At 46.7% G+C, this 21,256-nt stretch overlaps 2 long non-coding RNA genes across 3 annotated transcripts; one reads left to right on the top strand and one right to left on the bottom strand.

The window, feature by feature from the left end:
* Window positions 1–1,370: 1,370 nt before the first annotated feature.
* On the bottom strand, window positions 1,371–3,122 carry LOC310750780. Its single transcript, XR_014542266.1, has 2 exons — window positions 2,922–3,122; window positions 1,371–1,720 (listed from the first exon to the last, which is right to left on the bottom strand). It is a non-coding gene; the product is annotated as an uncharacterized lncRNA (long non-coding RNA).
* LOC310750772 lies at window positions 1,647–21,243 on the top strand. Of its 2 annotated transcripts, XR_014542258.1 has the most exons (4): window positions 1,681–1,729; window positions 2,993–3,128; window positions 20,428–20,657; window positions 20,990–21,243. It is a non-coding gene; the product is annotated as an uncharacterized lncRNA (long non-coding RNA). The 2 variants fall into 2 exon arrangements; XR_014542257.1 differs by lacking the exon at window positions 2,993–3,128 and having other exon boundaries at window positions 1,647–1,729.
* Window positions 21,244–21,256: the final 13 nt, after the last annotated feature.

The following is a 21,256-nucleotide window of genomic DNA, read 5'->3' as shown; positions in this document are numbered from 1 at the left end:
GTTGCATTCCTTTCAGGTTGTGAACGGGGCTCCGGAACAGATCCCGTTCGCAACCAGAGGTACCACTGTATAATGATCTAATAACAAACTTTTTTGCCCCTGAGGGAGGGAGGAAGAGTGGATAAGTACTCCTTGGTCTCATGCCAGGGGAATGGCCTGGATGTGTGCATATATAAAAACAAGTCTCAATGTGGCAAAGATGGGCAGGACCCTCCCCAACCCAGCATGGAGTGTGGGGGGAAGCACTTTGAAAGCCAAGATGATAGCTCAGTTGGTAGAACAAGAGATTCTTCATCTTGGGCGTGTGCGTTTGAGCCCCATGTTGGGCAAAAAGATTCCTGCATTGCAGGGGGTTGGACTAGATGACCATTGTTGTCCCTTCCAACCCTACTATTCCATGGAAATTCTACTATGTCAGCAGCAGCCAGTGGGATCTTCATTTTCAAACATTTCTCCAGCTGGGAAAGAGGAGGACAGATGCTATTCTACCCCAGCAGGGAGACACTGCACTCTTCCAAACTCACCAAACAGTTGTTTGGAGAGTTGAGATGGGTACAAAGGTGGTTGGGGGTGACTTTCCCCTGAGTACCTTCCTCCCCCTTACAATCACACTGCTTCCTGGGGAACCTGATTAACATGGGGAGATGATTGCATGGGGATGTCTCTCCCTGTACAAATTCCTCCCCATCAAAATCGCTCTCCCCAGCCTATACAAACAGCTGTTTTGTAGGGTCAGCATAAGGCAGCTTCCTATGTTCCTATTTAATTCAGCCCTTTACCCAGCAGCATGAGGACTAGAACCTTACCCCCCTTTTTAGATGAAGGACAATAGCCCAGTCATAGAGCATATGCTTTGCATGCCAAAGATCCCTGGTTGTATCCTTGGCATCTCCAGGTTGGGCTGGGAGGGGCCTCTGGCTGAAACACTGGAGTGCTGCTGCTGCCTCTCAGTAAAGAATCACAGAATTGTAGATTTGGAAGGGACCCCACGGGTCATCTAGTCCAATCCCTGCAATGCAGGAATCCTTTGCCCAATGCGGGGCTCAAACCCACGGCCCAGAGGTTAAGAGTCTCGTGCTCTACCAACTGAGCTATTATGCAGGTATTGATAAGACTGTTCAAGGTGGACCAATGGTCTGATTCAAGATGGATCGTTCTTATGAGGGGTTTGTGTTGGAACCTCTAACTTTGTGTGGGTGAAATGCAGCATATTGCATAGAGTAAAGAGTTGCATGCTTTGTTTTGCGCACTTTTTCCATGCCCCTTCACACACCACTGGCATCTGCTTCCCACGAGAGAATGGGGCCTCCAGGCTGAAAAGCGTTTCCCCACCCTGATTTAGTTCCATCCCTAGTAGTCTTTTCCCACCATTTGAAAACTTTTTGATTTATTACAGAGACCTTTGGCCTGGAATCTTCTATTTCATTTTCTTTATCTTCTCCAGGGTGTGTGGCTGATGGTGCCAAACCTTGCAAATATCATCCCTGTTAAAATGGGTTGCCAACCATGAATGTTCTGAGCATAGGGGGGAATGTTTACTATACGATTAAACTCTTGTGGGTATAAGGATCGGTCGACCCTTCTATTACCAGAGCAGCCAGTGATGTCACACAGACCTCTATGATGCGGTAACCTGACACGTTAATGGTCTCTCAGGTATTGATCCTGCAAATTGGCCCTCAGGTTCCTCATGACATTAAAGGATGGCTTCCCGAAGAACCTGTGTCAGGTGAGACAAAATGCACCGCGCTTTGAACAAATTAAAATTGATCTTGGCTTGCTTGTTTTATCTGCTGTGGATTCTAATTCAGCTGGGGAGACATGTCAGTGGAATCGGGGTGGCCGTAAGGACACCGAATCTAATTAAGAACATTGGCAAAGGGGTTTTGTTTCTGGGCTTCATCCCATTGCTTCTGTGGGGACCCCATCCATCATCTTAGATCATGAGGCTGGATGTGGCAGGCAGAGGGAGCATCAGACTGAGGAAAGCACAGACCCATGGCGCTATCCTCCGAGCCCTTTTCTGTGTAATTAGAATAATAATTATTTCAGTCTGGAGCTGTGCTTGATAAAAAAAAAAAAATCCTCCAAGGACTTTGGTCAAACTGTGGTTGTGGTTGTGTGTGTGTGTGTGTGTGTGTGTGTGTGCGTGTGAATTTTTAGAAACCTCCCAATTTGTGATTTTTAACTGGATAATGAGTTTGGACTCATCATGTCCAAAATCAGGGGAATTCATGCTAAAGTCACATTTTGGTCCACTATCTTGAATCAAAAAGGCACCCAGCATCTGCATACTGATAAAAACTGCTTCCCCCCATCTCGGAAATCCATGCGCTGAGTTTGGCAACAATTTCTTGAGAGGTGGCCGAACCTATCCAAAAAATGGGCAAACTCGTACCAAATTCATATTTGGTCCGCCATCTTGATTCAAATGGCATTCGGTGGCCCAACATTAATTTTTAAAACCCCACCCCCACATTGTGAACCATTGTTTTGAATTTGGTGGTGATGTGTCAACAGGCAGCCAAACCTATAGACAGCAGGTAGACAGACAAATCACTTTCAAAAATATCCAATAGATGCATTTCTCCCTTGGTCTTCAAGTTGGGTGTTTTCATCTTGACCCACATGAACCTGATCAACATTCCTCTCCTATTGTTTTTGGGACTGTTTCCCAAAACAGCTTTTCCCAACCTTGTGACCTCTGGATGTTTTTGATTAATACTCCATCACTCCATCACTACTACTCCATCACCCCTGACTAAGCTGGCTGGAGTCTGACTACATCTGGAGAGCCACAGGTTAGTTCATGTTGGAGGCAAGCTGGTAAGTAGGTGGAGGAGAATCTTCTCCCTCCCGTATTAAAAATCTGAGTTGGAGAAAAACTTGGGGCGTGTGGTGGCAGTAAGTGCATTGCTCACCTTATATTTCAGGTGAGCATCATTTTACTACAACCATCAGTGGGATCTTAGACAGGACTCTTGCTCCACAGTGTTTAATCCAGCACTGCCCATCAGCCCCAGACAGTATGGGCAATTGTGAGGGATGACAGGAGTTGCAGTCCAAGGCATCTAGAGGACATAAGGTTGGGGAAGGATGCCTGACTCTCAGCCCAGATGATACAGGAGGTAAATAACCCTTTCCTGATCATTGTCCAGAAGCCTGACATCAGATGGCTATTTTGTTGAATAAATACCAGATATCATGCCAGGCTGTTCATTTCCCTGCCTTCTCCCCTGTGTTTGATGTCTTGTCCTGCAAATACCACCACCTGATCTTGACATACACTTCCCCCTTTTAAAAGCAAACTTCCCATCTGGAAACGTTTCATTTGCTCCCTAAATTTACTTTGATCTCTTCCCTGAATGTTTAATCTCTTCTCATTGTATTACGGGCTTGTAATCCTGTTTTACATCCTGCTATCTATTTCCAAATTTTTTGTATAAATTTGCTATTCAACGTGACATTTACACAGCACTAAGGCAGTGCCGTCGTATTTACAAGAGAAAGAGCTACAGTGGAAAATCAACACCAAAGACAAAAATGCTGTTTGGGGGCGAGGAAGCCTGCCATAGCTTTGTTTAATTTTTAAGACCCTTTGGATGGGAACAACTCTCTCTCTCTCTTTCTCTCTTTAGAAAAAAAAAATACGTTTCATTATTTTTCCTGTGAGCAATCAGTACAACCACCAGAAGGATGCAAATGTATTTGTTTTGCTTTGGTTGCTGTGAAAAGAGTCAGAGGAGGGAAAGCACACTGTCATATGCAGCATGCATTAAAAGAGAAAACACAGCACCATCCCAAATGGTTGAAGAAGGGCCGTGGCTCAGTGATAAATCGTATGCTTTGCACACACAACCTAGTAATGTAGGCAGTTGCCTTATACTGAATCAGTCCTTTGGTCCATCTAGCCCAGTATTGTCCACACTGACTAGCAGCCACTCTCCAGGATTTCAAGTAGGGGTCTTTCCTAGCTCTGAGATGCCATTGGAGATTGAGCTTGGGAACTTCTGCAGGCATAGAAGATGCTCCAGCACTGAACTATAGCTTTTCCCTAAAGACTTAAAGCCATAGGTAAAGGTAAAGGGACCCCTGACCATTAGGTCCAGTCGTGACTGACTCTGGGGTTGCAGTGCTCATCTCGCTTTACTGGCTGAGGGAGCCGGCCTACAGTTTCCGGGTCATGTGGCCAGCATGACTAAGCCGCTTCTGGTGAACCAGAGCAGCACATGGAAATGCTGTTTACCTTCCTGCCGGAGCCGTACCTATTTATCTACTTGCACTTTGATGTGCTTTCGAACTGCTAGGTTGGCAGGAGCAGAGACTGAGCAACGGGAGCTCACCCTGTTGCGGGGATTCAAACCGCCGACCTTCTGATCAGCAAGCCCTAGGCTCTGTGGTTTAACCCATAGGAAGCTATTTTACACTGAGTCAGATCATTGTCCCATCAAATTTAGTATTGACAATACTGACTGGCTGCCTTTCTCCAGGATTTCCTGTGGGGTTTCTTTCTACCTGGAGATGCCAGGGATTCACCTGGGACCTTGCAAAGCAGATGCTCTATTACTGAGCCATGTCCATGTCCCTAAGTTTGACCCCTGGAATTCCTCATGAAAGAATCTCATTCTCTCCAGGCTATAATCCTGATCTGCCTTGCTCCACACCCTCCTCAAGTGCTTTTTCCTGACTGGAATGTGTCATTGAAACTATGTTGATGTCTCTTACTCACCTGGGTGGAAAGATGCACATATATGTGTAGAAACCTTGGTAACTTTTGGGTAGCCAGAGCAGGGGGAGGAGGTTGGGCACCTATCCACCCACAAATTGTGGGTGCCCGGGCCCCCAGCGCCCCTTGGAGTTGGTGCCAGTGATCCTGGCTGTCCTTTGAGTCCTTCAGACAAGAAGAGGCTTCCTGTTTAGGCCAAGACTCTGACTGGGCATCAACAAAGCTTCTTGGCTCTGTTGTGTTCTGGTCTGCTCCTTGGAATCGTCAGTTGTCTTGATCTCCACTAGAATAGAAGTGGGGTAGGGATAAAAGCACCTGAGGCCCAGGGGCAACATGTGGCCCTCCAGGTCTCTTTATCTGGCCCTTGGAACTGTCCTAAGGCCACAGCTCTTACCGACTTTGCTTTGCACTCCATGTGTTTTGCGTGGCTGAACTGCATCCTAATAATGTCTTCTGCTTTCATGGAGGAAGAATAGAGAGGGGTATGTGAAGGTATAGAAACTAGCCTACTGTCAGGGAACTGTCATCTGAGACGAAGGAGGTGAAAGGGCTCATGGAGGGTGAGAGAGACCACTCAGCGGAGGAGGGGACCAGCAGGGGGAGAAGTGGAGTTACAAGGGAAAGTGAGTCGGAGGGAGGGCTCAGAGATACTTCAAGCGAGAACAGTGGAGAGGTTTCAGGACCTCCCGTAGGGACACCCACTCCTCGGCGGAAACTGTCACGCCGAGAGTCCAGAAGACGCGTTTCCGTTAAGGAGCTTTTATGCTGGAAGAAGTTCCGTAAACGCCCACTGTCCGATTCAACGAGCGATTGATGGAGCCATGCTTAAGGAGCTCCATCACAGACAGAGGTTTGGGAACTTAGCCAAACTCTGAGGGATCAGGATTTTACGCACAAGCAGCTCACCATCCCATCACAGCAATCGGACAGTCCCTGAAAGCAGCTTGTGCAGAGAGGCATCATGAGCAACCCAGCCGGAGCCGGAGGAGCAGCAGGAGCTGGAGAAGGTCCAACTCTGGAAGAAAGGTACAGAGTTTTGGAACTCCAGCTAGCAATGCAAACGGCGAGGCTAGAAGAAAGGAGGGCGCAGGATGAAGAAAAGGCAAAAGGCGCTACACTAGCAAGAAAGATGCCAGGAATGGTGCAGAAGTTTGGGGGGGACCCCAGGAACTACCAAGCCTTTAGGACAGAGATGCAGTATGCTCTCGAACTGCAGTTTAACGACTTTCCCGATGAGGCATCGCGAGTGGCGTTTGTGATTGGCCATCTCGAAGGGGGGGCGAGAGACTGGGTCCGGCCCCTGATGGCAGGGAATAGTGACATGCTGAAGGACGCGAGGAAGTTTTTTCGCGCCATGGATTTGATGTTTTCCAGCGAGATTGAACAGGGACTGGTGCGCAGACAATTGATGGCTTGCAAACAGGGGAGCCGATCGGTTCGTGAGTACTGGACTGAGTTTACAATGTTGATACATAAATTGGGGTGGGACCTATCGGCGGAACCCATTCAAATGCTCTTTGAAGAGGGGCTTTCTTCGGCGGTGAAAGACGAACTTTCCCGGGCGCCCAGGGCAGAGTCTATGGACCAGCTGACCAAATCAGTGCTGACCATTGGAGCGCGCCAGGAGGCAAGAGCCTTGGAGAAGCGGGAGGGGAAAGGAGAGCGTTGGAGGGATTTCCGCATTCCAGAGATTCCAGAACCCAGTTTCCCGCCCGGAGAGCCGATGGAAGTTGGAACAGCGCGCGCGCGCGGTTTCAAATCCCAGTGAAGGGAGGAAGAAGGAGGGAAAGAGCGCCAAGAAATGTTACCTCTGCCAGCAGCCAGGTCACTTTGCCAGAGTCTGCCCGCAAAGAAAGGAATGGCAAGGGATGGCGGGAGCTGTTGGGGGGAAGGAGGAGGAAGTCCAGGAGCCAGTAAAAGCCAACGCCTGTCTGCCACTGTCAGGGCACTGCAGACAGGCCAAGGAGCAGTAAAAGTGCCCACTCCGGAACCTCCAAGACCAGCTCTAGTAATAGAGGTGCTGCTAGAGCTGGCAAACGGATACCCACTAAAGACCAAGGCGCTGTTGGACTCAGGCAGCTCCTGTAATTTTATGAGCAAGGAGTTTGCAGCTGAACACCAGATACAGACACTCCCTTTAAGCAACCCCCTGCAGGTCACCACGATCGATGGGAGGGAGCTGTTGGGGGGAGAAGTTAGCCTACAGACCGTCCCAATGGTTATGAGGGTGGCAAGGCACACTGAAAGGATAGCGTTCAATGTAGCCACCCTGGGAGGGGCGCCAGTCATTTTGGGAATGAGCTGGCTAGCGTTGCATGACCCGCTAGTGGGCTGGCATCAGAGAGTGGTCTCCTTTGGGTCAGCACATTGCCTGGAACACTGCAAAGAGGGAAAGGTGCCAGAAGGGGCAAAAGCCTCCCTAGCAGGGATGGAAGTGGCGGACAAAGGGAAGGTGCCCAAACAATACGCTGACCTGAGCAAGGTCTTCAGCGAAAGGGAAGCAGATAAACTACCACCGCATAGAGACTTTGACTGCCAAATTAACCTGGTCCCTGGGGCCCAGCTCCCCGTGGGCAAGCTGTACGCCATGTCAGACAGGGAAATGCAGGAGTTGAGGGAGTTTATTGACAAAAACCTGAAGAGAGGTTTCATCAGAGAGTCCAGAGCGGTGGGGGGCAGCCCAGTGTTTTTTGTGGACAAAAAAAACACGGATAAACCGAGATTGATCGTGGACTACCGGCGGCTAAATGCCGTGTCAGAACCAGTGACTTTCCCCATGCCCAGGATTGATGACATTTTGACCAGGGTGAGGAAGGGAAAGATATTCACGAAACTGGACCTGAGAGGAGCGTACAACCTGATACGAATAAAGAAGGGGGATGAATGGAAGACAACGATGTTCACCCCCCTAGGGGCTTTCGAATATCTCGTTATGCCCTTTGGATTACAAGCAGGCTCCGCCTGTTTTCAATCGCTCATGAACCATGTACTGGGACCTTTGCTCTACAAGAATTGCGTGGCCTTCCTCGATGACGTGCTGATATATTCAGAGAATGAGGAGCAGCATGTAAAGGATGTCAGGGAAGTGCTGAGCCAGCTGCAAGCAAACCAGTTGTGGGTGAAATTGGAGAAGTGTCAGTTCCACGCCAAGGAGGTGGAATTCCTGGGGTACCGCTTATCAGACAAGGGATTAGCCATGGATCCAGGCAAGGTACAGGCGGTGCTGGAATGGAAGACACCGAAAACGAAAAAAGATGTGCAAAGGTTCTTAGGGTTTGGGAACTTTTACCGTAAATTCATCAAGAACTTTGCCCACTTAACGGCTCCCATCACGGACTGTCTAAGCAGCAAGAAGAAATTCGTTTGGACGGCGGAGGCGGAGCACGCTTTTGAGGAATTGAAAAAGGCATTCGCTTCGGAAGAACAGCTCCTGCATGTGGATTTACAAAAACCCATGAGAGTGGAAACTGATGCCTCAGACCGGGCGGTGGGGGCGGTGCTGCTTCAGCCAGGGAGCAATAAGTCGGAATGGAGACCGTGTGCCTTCTTTTCGCGTAAGCTGAACAAATCCGAGAGGAATTACACGGTATATGACCGAGAACTACTCGCCATTCACGAAGCGTTCCGGAGATGGAGACACTTACTAATTGGCGCACAGCATAAGGTGCAAGTGTGTACGGACCACAAGAATTTGGAGTATTGGAGAATGGCACGAGTGCTCAACCAACGACAAGTGAGATGGGCCCAGGAGTTCTCCAAATTCCATTTTGAAATCTGCTATGTGCCAGGTCCAGAAAACATCAGAGCGGACGCTCTCTCTCGCAAACCTGAATATTTGGAGGGGGAGGGAGCGCCAGAAGAGAGACATATTATCCCAGAGGACCACTGGGTGTGTGGTGCGGCCTGGGTGGGGCAAAGAGAACTGGTAGAGGGAACGGTAAATGATGAGTACGCCCAGGAGAAGCTCAGAGGTTTAAGGAGAGAGGGAGAAGACCCCGGAGGTTTTGAAGAAAGAAACGGGGCATTGTATTACAAAGGGGCGCTATATATACCCGAAGGGGAATTGAGGGGGAGAGTACTCAAACAGCTGCACGACAATCCCACAGCGGGGCATTTTGGGCAACACAAGACCATGTGGTTGGTGACCAGGGAGTTTTGGTGGCCCAAGGTGAGGGAGGATGTACGGGAGTATGTGAGAAGGTGTGACCAATGCCAGAGAGCCAAAGGAGAAAGGCGGGCACCAGCGGGGTTATTAGAACCGTTACCCACACCAGAACGACCGTGGGAGGCGGTGTCGATAGATTTTATGACTGATCTGCCCAAATCCCAGGGGAAAACCGCCATACTAGTCGTAGTAGACCAGTTAACTAAGATGGGTCACTTTGTAGCTTGCTCACATGCAGTCACGGCGGAAGAGACAGCAAAATTGTTTGTAGAACATATTTTTAGGCTGCATGGCGCCCCCTTGAGGCTGGTTTCCGACAGAGGGAAACAGTTCACGTCCAGATTCTGGAGGAAGCTTATGAGCTTGTTGCACGTAGAGGTCAACTTTTCGACTGCCAGGCACCCTGAGACCAATGGGCAGGCGGAGAGGGCAAACGGTATCCTTCAACAATACCTGAGGTGTTATGTCAATGACAGAGAAAACGATTGGGTCGAAAAGTTGGCACTAGCGGAATTTGCTTACAATAATGCAGAGAATGTGTCCACAGGGATGAGCCCCTTTTTGGCTAATTATGGGTGCCACCCCAGGGCGTTTCCAGGGGAAGGAGGAGAGAGATGGAGTGTTCCGGCCGCTGAACTTTTTGTAGAAGAAATGGAAGCGATCCATCGTCAACTCCAACACAACTTAGAAAGGGCCAAAGAAGAATATAAGAGGCAGGCAGACAAGAGCAGAAGTGAAGGTGAAACAATTAGGGTGGGGAGTCGGGTCTGGCTATCAACCCAAGGGTTGCCGTTCAAGGGGAGTTGCAAGAAATTGAGACCCAAAAGATTGGGACCATTTGAGGTCATCCAACAGGTCAACCCAGTGGCTTTCAGACTCCGGTTACCGAACCACATGAAACTGCACCCAGTATTCCACAGGTCATTACTGTCACCATACAGGGGGGAAGGTGAAGGGGTGTCCACACGGGGGCCAGCCATAGAAGAAAGGGAAAGCCGCAACTATGTGGCGGAAATCATCGACTCCAGGTGGAAGGGTAATCAGGTGGAGTATTTGGTCGCGTGGGAAGGGGAACCGGAGTCGGAAAACACCTGGGTGAAGGCAGAGGAGGTCCATGACGAGGTCTTGATCGAAACGTTCCACCAAAGGTTCCCCAGGAAACCTCAGACAGTAGCGAGGTTCCGGAGGGAGTACTTTGGCACCACCGACGATGAGGAGGAACTGGAGGGATTCAGGGAATCGGAGTTGGAAGGGGGTACAGACTCCGAGGAGGAGGAGTACTTGGAAACCGGGAACAGCAAAAGGTGGAGGGAAGTGTTCGAAACTTCGGAAGATGAGGGAGGTTCCTTCAGGGGTTTTGCTCCCTCGCCTCCCGCAGAGGAGGGGAGGGAAGGGGGTGAAGGGGGCCCTAGAGGGGAGGTGGATGTCAGGGAACTGTCATCTGAGACGAAGGAGGTGAAAGGGCTCATGGAGGGTGAGAGAGACCACTCAGCGGAGGAGGGGACCAGCAGGGGGAGAAGTGGAGTTACAAGGGAAAGTGAGTCGGAGGGAGGGCTCAGAGATACTTCAAGCGAGAACAGTGGAGAGGTTTCAGGACCTCCCGTAGGGACACCCACTCCTCGGCGGAAACTGTCACGCCAAGAGTCCAGAAGACGCGTTTCCGTTAAGGAGCTTTTATGCTGGAAGAAGTTCCGTAAACGCCCACTGTCCGATTCAACGAGCGATTGATGGAGCCATGCTTAAGGAGCTCCATCACAGACAGAGGTTTGGGAACTTAGCCAAACTCTGAGGGATCAGGATTTTACGCACAAGCAGCTCACCATCCCATCACACCTACCATGCAAAGGTAAAATTTATATCAATTGCTCCACCCATTTTTTTGCTTCTGGAATAGGATGTGGTCCTTAGGATGGAAAAGGTTCTGCACAATTCTTGGCTCCTGGTTGCATTCTGACAGCTGCCTATAACTCCACCCTGACAATCATCCCCTGTGATGTAGAGGCACAATGAAGCTTAGTGCATAAATGCTATGGACTTGACCATCTGCCTGTGCTCATCAATGGAGCAGTACCTTCTGCTTGGTTTGCAATAGGCTCCTGTCCAAGTCCTACCTCTGGCTCCAACTCCGGCAGATTACTGCACGGATTTTGGAGTAGAGACCAGGTACTCCATCTTTAAATTGGGTCTGCCTGCCTCTGACTCTCCCTTTTGCCGCTGCACACCAAATGTGGTTGGATTCTTCAGGCTCTCCGGGTTTATGGACAGGGTTAAATACTTTTAGAGACTTGCTGAATGACAACATGGAAACAAATAATCCTCAACCTTCGCTTTGCTCCTTCCAACAACCCCATCAAGCAGCCACTACTCAATGAGCAGATTAATGCATTCAGATGGTGGCATAATGGAGAGGAAATTCAGTGTCTAAATGAACGGATTGTGCAGGACTATAAAGATGAGTTATGGCATCTCCTCTTTGAAAACTCCTTTTAGCTTAAAAAATATTGCTCCTAGCTAAAAGGGGGGGGGAGAGGAAAAACGGAAGTATATAGATTTCACAGGCTAGCCTGTGAGCACGCACCCAACACAACTGTCGGGGCTGAAATTGCTTCATATATCATCGGCCAACACCAAGTAGATAATGGGAAACAAGTTCTGATCTGGGAGAGATTATGGTTGCTGATTTGGAGCAATGATGGGCAGAGCAGAGCATCTGCAGTGTGGTCCTCTTAAACCAGGTTGACCTCACATGGCGGAGATTAACAATCAGTTTGCATTGACCAGCTCAAATGAGGTGTCATCATGATGGAGAAGCCATCAGAGGAGTCAATCATCTTTATCTCTCATTCTCTTTCAAACTAGATTGTCTCCTCCTCGGCTTCTTTTGCTGGAGGTATTTGTGAGTGGTTTAAAAAGGAAAAAAAAACAACCCTTTGCCTTGCTGTCAGAACATGAACTGCATAGAAAATTACCCCTCCTTGTGTTGGAAAATCTGTGTTCAGATGAGTTATCAAAATGCAGACGCTAGAAGAAATGGGAAGGAAAATTGTGGGGGGGGGATATGATTGGCTAATTTATTTTAATGTCAGCTTGCTCTTCTCCACCTAATCTGATGTGATATTCAAACATTGTGGTAATTTTCCATTGTATGGAGGGCTTTATTATCTTGGGGGGGGGGGTGTAGTCACTGTTTTTATTTTGCTCATGCAAGGGGGGGAAGTTGCCAGTGCAGATTTACAAGAAGAAGAAGAAGAAGAAGAAGAAGAAGAAGAAGAAGAAGAAGAGGAGGAGGAGGAGGAAGAAACAACACCCATCCTTGGTATTAATCTATCTATATTGGAAGGACCCTATCAGGGGTTTTAAGAGCTGATGTCTGCTGAAGAGTGGTTAGTAACTATGAGTGATTTCAGATGGCTCACAAAGTTGTCTTTAAGACCCTCCATTTTTCATGCAGGTAAAATATTCAGCTGCTTTCCTTTCAGACTTACATTTTGGGGGTTCCACTGAACCTCTTCATTGATTTTTTAAAAAGAGAATAAATTAAAGCTCTAGCAAAGTGAGTAGATCAGCTAATAATAATAATAATAATAATAATAATAAATTTCTACCCCTCCCATCTGGCTGGGTTTCCCCAGCCACTCTGAGCAGCTTCCATCAGAAGATTAAAAATACATTAAAACATCAGTCATTAAAAACTTCCCTAAACAAGGCTGCCTTCAGATGTCTTCTAAAAGTCAGGTAGTTGTTTATTTCCTTGACATCTGATGAGAGGGTGTTTCACAGGGTCGGCGCCACGGCCGAGAAGGCCCTCTGCCTAGTTCCCTGTAACTTGGCTTCTCGCAGTGAGGGAACCGCCAGAAGGCCCTTGGCGCTGGACCTCAGAATAAAGGTGTTGGGGAGGGGAAAGGAAAAATACAGAAAGCAAATAAGTGAGATCATTCAGTGGGGTTCCCATATTTTGAAGAGCAAAAAAAGGGACACATTTGCTGACTTCTAGTTTTAACTATGGATCACCATGATGACTCTCATTTTTATATACCTATGAAAATGAGGACGTGTCCTGAAAAAAGAGGACATATGGCGACCCTACCATTCAGTAAAATTGTTATTGAATCATCTGGCATTATCTGTGTGGATTAAAATTCCTCCCTGCAAGTATTTAGGGTTGGAAACCATTTTTTATAAATAAAATAAAAGTCAAGATTCTAAGGATGGTAAGTTGTGCAGATTTAATGTGCTCACAGATGACATCAAAGCACACTCAACTTTGATAGTCATTAGGAAATGCAAGGGGCCTCTGGAAGTGTCATGCTAAAGGGTTGCTGCAGATATCCCTGCAAAAACAAACATGGACATACATAAGACTATGCATTGGATTACTCTACATGGGTTTGCCTTTGAAGACGATTCTGAAACTCCAGCTGGCTCAGAACTTTCTGCATTTCTTTATTTCGTTCACAAATCACTTTCCATAAAACATCTCCAAACAATTTCACAATGGAAACAACAACAATGAAAGCATTTAGAAAGACAGTTCCTAGGCCAATGAAGATAAAGACTGGGATAAATATATCCACTTAAAAGGCTGGTTGGAAGAGGAAAGTCTTCAACAGTCCCTCAAGAGACCACAAAGATAGTGCCTCTATGATATATAATGTAATGGAGTTCCAACGGGTGAATTAGAAGAAATTAAATATATACGGATGAGGCAATGTTTTAGCCAATGTTCATTGGCTACTGGTTGGTTTTGGGTCACAGTTCAAAGTGCTAGTTTTGGCTTATGAAGCCTTAAACAATTTGGGGGTAGGTTACCTGAAGAATTTTCAACTCCCGTGCAGACCTGAGAGAAAGTTGAGATGTTTGAGAAAGGGACTTCTCTCCACTCAACAATTATCTTATGTGCTTCTCAGTAGCCTGGACAAAGTATTGAAACAACTGGAGCAATTATCCAAGGAAGCTCTTCCTATCTCTCTATCTCAGGGGTGGGCAACTTTCAACCTATGAACCTAACTAGGCCTAGACAAGCTTTAATTTTTGTGAGCCACCTCCAGTCCTGGTTCTAGGGGGAAGGCAGGAAATGAATGAATGAATACTAACACATCATCAACAAACCCTGTGCCTTTGCCTGTATAGTTTTATTTCAAACCACCTGAGAAAAGGAATTGAGCTATTTATAGGTGCCACCAATCAGCTTATCACCAACACTTGAAATCACCTGTGCATGTGCCCGTGCAGTTTGAAACCAAATCACACAAGCGAAGAAAAATGTCTCAACTGATGCCACGGCAACATCAGACTGCCCACTTGTCAAAATGGTTTACAAGGCTTGTTGGAGGTCAGGATCTGGTCTACCGGTCAGATCCAGTTCCTCATTCCTGCCATATCTGTCAGCAAGTAAAAAGTGCTTTTTTATTATTATTTAGACAGGCCTGTGGCCTGTGAGTTTATCTGAAGTCGTTGTTGCTCATTTTGATAAGATTTAATTGGTTGTTCTTTTTACTGACTTGGATTTATTGCTGGTCTATCTTTCTATCTGTGCTAGATATGTAATGGGAACATTGTGTACTTGTGTCAGATCTAGTCACTTGTGTTCTCTCTTTCTCCTTAAGGATGGGTGGAAGTGGAAACCATTACTGCTCAAAATATGGTGCTGATAGACAGCTCCCACCTCAGCTTTTGTTTTTTAATCAGAGAATTCTGACTGGTGCTGATGGACAGCTCTTCATAACCCGCTGTTATCCTGGTAGAAAGAAGACACAAATCCCAGCAAACCAATACAAACCAGGCAAAGACATTTTACTCCCCTCCTTTGCAACTAGATCTGGAGGATTTAATTAAGTGACTGTTACTAGCTAGAGCTGGTACTCGTGGCCCAGGAAATCCAATACGTCAAGAGTTGACTCACCAAAGTAGCAGAGAGGGCCTCACCATTCCAAATCTGAACCAGGGGCCAAAACTGGATAAACAAGGGTGTGGGCAGAACAGGGAAAAGGTACAGACACATCCCCCCAAGCAAGAGATGAGCATGTTCACTGCAGAAATACTAGACAGATGGAAGATAGTTGGGTTTGGATTGATAGAAATAAATTGACATATTAGAAATGGCTATGCAGAAGATGAACCAGAGACCAAATTGCAAACAAGTGCTGGATAATGGAGAAAGCTAGAGACTTCCAGAAAGACATCTACTTCTGCTTCATTGACTATGCAAAAGCCTTTGACTGTGTTGACCACAGCAAACTATGGCAAGTTCTTAAAGAAATGGGAGTGCCTGATCACCTCATCTGTCTCCTGAGAAATCTCTATGTGGGACAAGAAGCTACAGTTAGAACTGGATATGGAACAACTGATTGGTTCAAAATTGGGAAAGGAGTACGACAAGGCTGTATATTGTCTCCCTGGTTATTTAACTTATATGCAGAATTCATCATGCGAAAGGCTGGGCTGGATGAATCCCTAGCTGGAATTAAGATTGCTGGAAGAAACGTCAACAGCCTCAGATATGCAGATGACACAACCTTGATGGCAGAAAGTGAGGAAGAATTAAAAAACGTTTTAATGAGGGTGAAAGAGGAGAGTGCAAAATATGGTCTGAAGCTCAACATGAAAAAAATGAAGATCATGGCCACTGGTCCCATCACCTCCTGGCAAATAGAAGGGGAAGAAATGGAGGCAGTGAGAGATTTTACTTTCTTGGGCTCCATGATCACTGCAGATGGTGACAGCAGTCATGAAATTAAGAGACGCCTGCTTCTTGGGAGGAAAGCAATGACAAAGCTAGACAGCATCTTAAAAAGCAGAGACATCACCTTGCCAAAAAAGATCCGTATAGTTAAAGCTATGGTTTTCCCAGTAGTGATGTATGGAAGTGAGAGCTGGACCATAAAGAAGGCTGATCACTGAAGAATTGATGCTTTTGAATTATGGTGCTGAAGGAGACTCTTGAGAGTCCCATGGACTGCAAGAATATCAAACCTATCCATTCAGAAGGAAATCAGCTCTGAGTGCTCACTGGAAGGACAGATCATGAAGCTGAGGCTCCAAAACTTTGGCCACCTCATGAGAAGAGAAGACTCCCTGGAAAAGACCCTGATGTTGAGAAAGATGGAGGGCACAAGGAGAAGGGGACGGCAGAGGACGACATGGTTGGATAGTGTTCTCGAAGCTACCAGCATGAGTTTGACCAAACTGCGGGAGGCAGTGGAAGACAGGAGTGCCTGGTGTGCTTTGGTCCATGGGGTCATGAAGAGTCGGACACGACTAAATGACTAAACAACAGCAACATGCAGAAGATAGAGGATCACAGAGGCATTCCAGTCATATAAATTGGGAGGCTAGACTGATGGGGACAGGATGACATGCAGACAGAAGTGGCTCAAACTCTCCCTGCACCTTTTTCCATCCTCCCACTTATAATATTTATAATGAAGAAATGAAGCTAGAGCACAGGGACTAAGTGAAGAATGTGGGAGTCATGATAGATGCAATGGCAGCCAGAGCAATCTGGGCAGTAAACACTGAGAAAGCATCTCAGGACTCTATTGACACAGTGGGAGGATGGATGAGATAACTATTAAGGCACCCAGGGCGGCAGGACTTTTCTTTTTGCCTATAAAGCAAACAGTGGCAGCATCTGAAAACTCTCGGTTTGATTTGTCTGGGTTTCCATAGCACTCTCTTTCTGCCTCTGGTGACTAAAATATTCCCATTTGAATCAATAGAGTCTTTGCTTCCCTTGAAAATATGCCCACTGCTCATTTCAGTCAAGTCGTTTCTATCCATCAAGTCAAGTAGTTCCATCTCTGAGCTCATGACACTTAAATTTCCTACAGATGAGGTGGGATAGTAAAAAAGAAAAAAGGAGGGGGAGGGAATTGGTCTTGGAATCAAAACTATATGAGTGAAGAGGTCTGAGCTGGATTTGATGCTATTGGTGGACAATGTTTGTGTGTGACAGAGAGAGAGATAGGGAGAGAGACAGGGTGAGCAAGAGTGTTTACACTAGGGATTGGGTATCTATGACCCCTGACCATTCATTGATGGACTATAGCATCCCTGATCTTTGGCAGTTCTGGCTGGAGGTGATGGCATATGGGAGGCCAACAAAATCTGGAGGGCCAAACATTCTCCATCCCTGGTTTACAGAACAAATATGGATGTTTGGTGAGCTGGGTCTGAGAACAGATACATGTAGCATGTTCTTCCAATGGAAATGTATGTTTACCATTAGGATGGCGTCCTGAAGTTGCATAAAGCGTGTACTCCATCATCTAGGGATATGCAAGATGCCTGGGAAGAAATGCTTGAATTGAAGGAGGTCCTTCACTGCTATTTCTTTTTCTCCCTTCAAAAGTGTGCAGAGGAGGAAGTGCCAAGAGTGACACTCTTTCCCACTTTGTCTTTCATATCTATGCACTTTTCAATACTCAGATTAATTCTACTGGAGCTGGTCCACACACACTAGAGAGAGAGAGAGATTGAGAGATCACTTGTAGATGCAAAGTGAGTGGCTGTGCACCCACTTTCTCTTTTTTCAGGTTCTCTGGGGAGGGGAGGCTTATCACAGGGGACAGAGGAAAGACCCATGTCTTTCACACAAAATTCCAAATGTGGACATGGGTTGAAAAAGATTAGCATTGCCTATCCTGTGTTGTTATGGGACGCAGGTGGCACTGTGTGTTAAACCACAGAGCCTAGGACTTGCCGATCAGAAGGTCAGCGGTTCGAGTCCCCACAATGGGGTGAGATCCCGTTGCTCGGTCTCTGCTCCTGCCAACCTAGCAGTTCGAAAGCACGTCAAAGTGCAAGTAGATAAATAGGTACCACTCTGGCGGGAAGGTAAACGGCATTTCTGTGCACTGCTCTGGTTCTCCAGCAACGGCTTAGTCATGCTGGCCACATGACCCGGAAGCTGTACGCCGGCACCCTCGGCCAATAAAGTGAGATGAGCGCCACAGCTCCAGAGTCGGACATGACTGGACCTAATGGCCAGGGGTCCCTTTACCTTTACCTTTTTAAGCTGATGGTTGCTACTGCCCCTTGTGGTCAATAGTTTGCACTGTGTGTAAAAGTCCTTTCTTTCATCTGTCCTGAATCTTGGCATCCATCCATCTCAAGAGATAGTGGAGTACACTTCCAGGGGTGGAGTTAAACCTCTGCAATAGCAGCACCAAGTGATCTCCCTGGGGTGCAAGCCTGGGCAGTGTGTATGGAGGTCTTGGATTGCCCAGATGACAAGACCCCTCTCTCAGCCTTGCTCATGTGGTCCAAAGGAAAGCAGAACAATACGTTTGGCACCAGCTTGGCTGCAGGAATTGTCAGGAGGATGCATACAAGATTCCCCCCAACTGTCTTTGTAACTCCACACTGGATTTGTGTAGGGTTTACTCAGTAGCCTTTTTCTCCAGAAGGCAATGGAAGTTTAGGATCAGAGTTTTCCTTCTTTCTCCTAGACGGGCTATCTTCCCAGGTTGATGAGCCCCATTTGCCCCTCACTTCCCTCTACCCAGCATGTGCAGAAACCTCCTCCTTGACTGTTGAACCCACTGTTAGTCTTGTCCGCGAGAGCCTGTCTTTGCATGCAGGGGAAGCTCCTAATTCACTGAAGGTTTGAGACCCATCAGCTACCCTCACTTGGTTTAGCCGGCCAGTCAAAGCCATTCCCAGGGTGTGGCTGCTGTCACATGCTGACAGCTTCTAGGAGCCACAAGTGAGAGCTGAGTACAAAAGTGGACAAAGTATGTCCCCCAACAGAGGTCCTACTGCTCCCCTAACACCTTCTGATATTAGCAATGTCTCAGTTCAGTTACATTTCCTCAGCATTTCCATGCATGGAAATTTTGCCCACATACCTCTGTGGTTTAGGAAGTTTTTAGCTAGTTGTTCCACATGAGATCACAAGAATATCATTTTTAAAAAACGACAAGAGAGTATTTGCTGAATAAAAGTACCAAGGAAAAAAAATGTAGATTCTGGTAAGCTTCCCACAGTCTTGGAACACAATTACCTATGAATAAAAATCTGAATTCCACAGTGGGCCCCAAAATCTAGTAAAGTTGTGAGTAAGAGAAATGCCTGAGTTGCTATTCCCCTCGGCGTGACACTTTTGATCAATCCAAGACTTCCAGTTCCTGGGACTGACAGTTTAGCATTAAGTTAACTCTGAATGAATGAATTGAATTAGCCAGTCCCTTTGTGGAAAGATGGAGGATTCTTGAGACATTGCTTCATGGGGTATTGAGAAAAAGCAGCTCATAAACCAGTGAGGAACTTCACGGTGGCGAGCACAACAAAGCCCAGAGCACAGGCTTTTGCCTGTCATTGCTTTGCAGCAAAGACAAGCAAGTCAAAATTTTTAGCCTTCTGTCATTCCACCAACAAATTAAAACTAATTGAATGATCCCCACCATTCATGAAAGGTCTGTGATTGTTCCTCGCGATTGTTCCTAGAAGTGCCAGCTCCCACAAAGACGCCTTTGTCATCATTAATACAAAACCGCCCTGCACACGCTCTTCCTTGCAGAGATAAAGAGGGAAGGGGGAGAGACAGAGAGACAGAGAGAGAGAGAAGACACAATTTGTTATCAGGTTTAGAAGATGCAATTGGAAGGATGATTATAATATCATCATCTGGGTTTCAGCTGTCCCTGCTCATTCAGACAGGCAGGCTGAAATATGAAGTGACAAAACACACAGAAACCCTTCATTCTTGTTTGCACACAAACATTTCCATAACTAGCAATTTTGTGGAAAGAGACTCGGAGGGGGGGGGGAAGAAGCATAAATGGAAAGAGGGTGGAACAGATATTAGACTCAATAGGGCAGTTTAACTGTTACTATAACAGCATAGCGGCTTTGCATGAAAACAGCAGATTTCAGAAGAGGCCCAAAGGGGTTAAAATGATGCATTTCTTTGTTCCCATTGTTGATCTCAGACATTATTATTTTTTTGTATATGCTCTCTCTCTACCCCCCTCCTTTAATACAGCCATAACATTACATTAATTCATCTAACACATGCCATGCCACGAAGTTGCTCTCTCTTTCTCTTAATTATTGTGATCAAAATATGGCTTCAAATGGAAGGCAGCTGCATTTGTTTCCGTCAGATATCATAATTGCGACCGTAAATTGGGAAACGGAACATTTCCTGGTGTTTTGCCGTGAGTAATGCGACCAGAATCATTATGGATGGAGGGATATAAATAAACTGGGGCAGATCTATAAAACTAAGGAAAAGCAAGTTAAAAGGATAATTACTAGAGCAAACAGGAACAGTGTAAATGCAGAACAAGGTGATATTTCATTGCATAGTCAAAATTCCCTTTAAATCAGGGGTGGGGTGTATCAGGACCAGGGGGTGAATGTGGTCCTCCGGGTATTTCTATGGCCCCTGGATCAAATAACCTCTCCCTAGGCAACCAGCTCTACTCTGCGTCTTTCTCATTCTTTGCCTGGCTGGAAAATGTATACCCTGCAAATAAAGTGTACTATTTAAGTGCCTTGTTTTTCATAATAGCTCTTTATATTGTGTGTTCAGACGACATGCCTTTCCCATGACTGAATGGAGGATGGACAGGAGTGTGTGCTAGAAACCTCCGGCTCTTACATGGACAGAAGGAACACAATTTGCCATTATGTTCAGTGATGCCTACTCTGATCGGCAGCAGCTCAGACAGAGAATGATTCTTCACCTGATATTTTTCACTGGAGACCCAGGGACTTTCTGCATGCAGATCAAGTGCTAATGGATGGCTCCTCTGTGTTGGGGTAGGTATTCAGGGTAAAGTCAAAGGCACTCTGTACATGTTCAGGGGCAGAGGTATTTCATATCAGCTGCCCTTTGATTCATCTAATGGTAGATGCTGGGGCTTGAACTTGGGACCTTTTGTGGGCACAGCAGGTGGTCTCCTACTCAGCTGAAAGATCTCCTGTCTTTTGGTAACAATCATCCTGCAAAGCAAAAAAATGTGTGCTCTTTTGAGCGTGAAAAGACTGAGCCAGGCTAGCTGGAAGTATTGACGAGAAAACAAGGGGTGGAAATTAACAAAAGCTTAACAATCATTTATTTCCTTTTGTTTGTTTTGCTTTTCAATTTCCAGAACTGGAGAAGAGCCAGACTAGTAGCAGGGACCATCTCTGGGCCTGGAAAGATAGCAAGCAATTAGAGCACATTCAGATCGAGAACATCAGCAAGTTTGGAAGCAGTGGCAGACCGTGGGGTCTCAAATTTCAGCAGCACCATGTTCAACACCAAAATTCACACACACACCCTCTTGCCTTCCATTGTACACCAGAATTGTGGCACCCTTTGGCATGGGTGTAGCCAGGATTTATGTTGGGGGGCGGGACAGCGCACGACACCCACC

Source organism: Podarcis filfolensis (genome assembly GCF_964270895.1).
Source record: "Podarcis filfolensis genome assembly, chromosome: 15".
Lineage (NCBI taxonomy): Eukaryota > Metazoa > Chordata > Lepidosauria > Squamata > Lacertidae > Podarcis > Podarcis filfolensis.
This window is presented reverse-complemented; position numbering and strand designations above follow the sequence as displayed.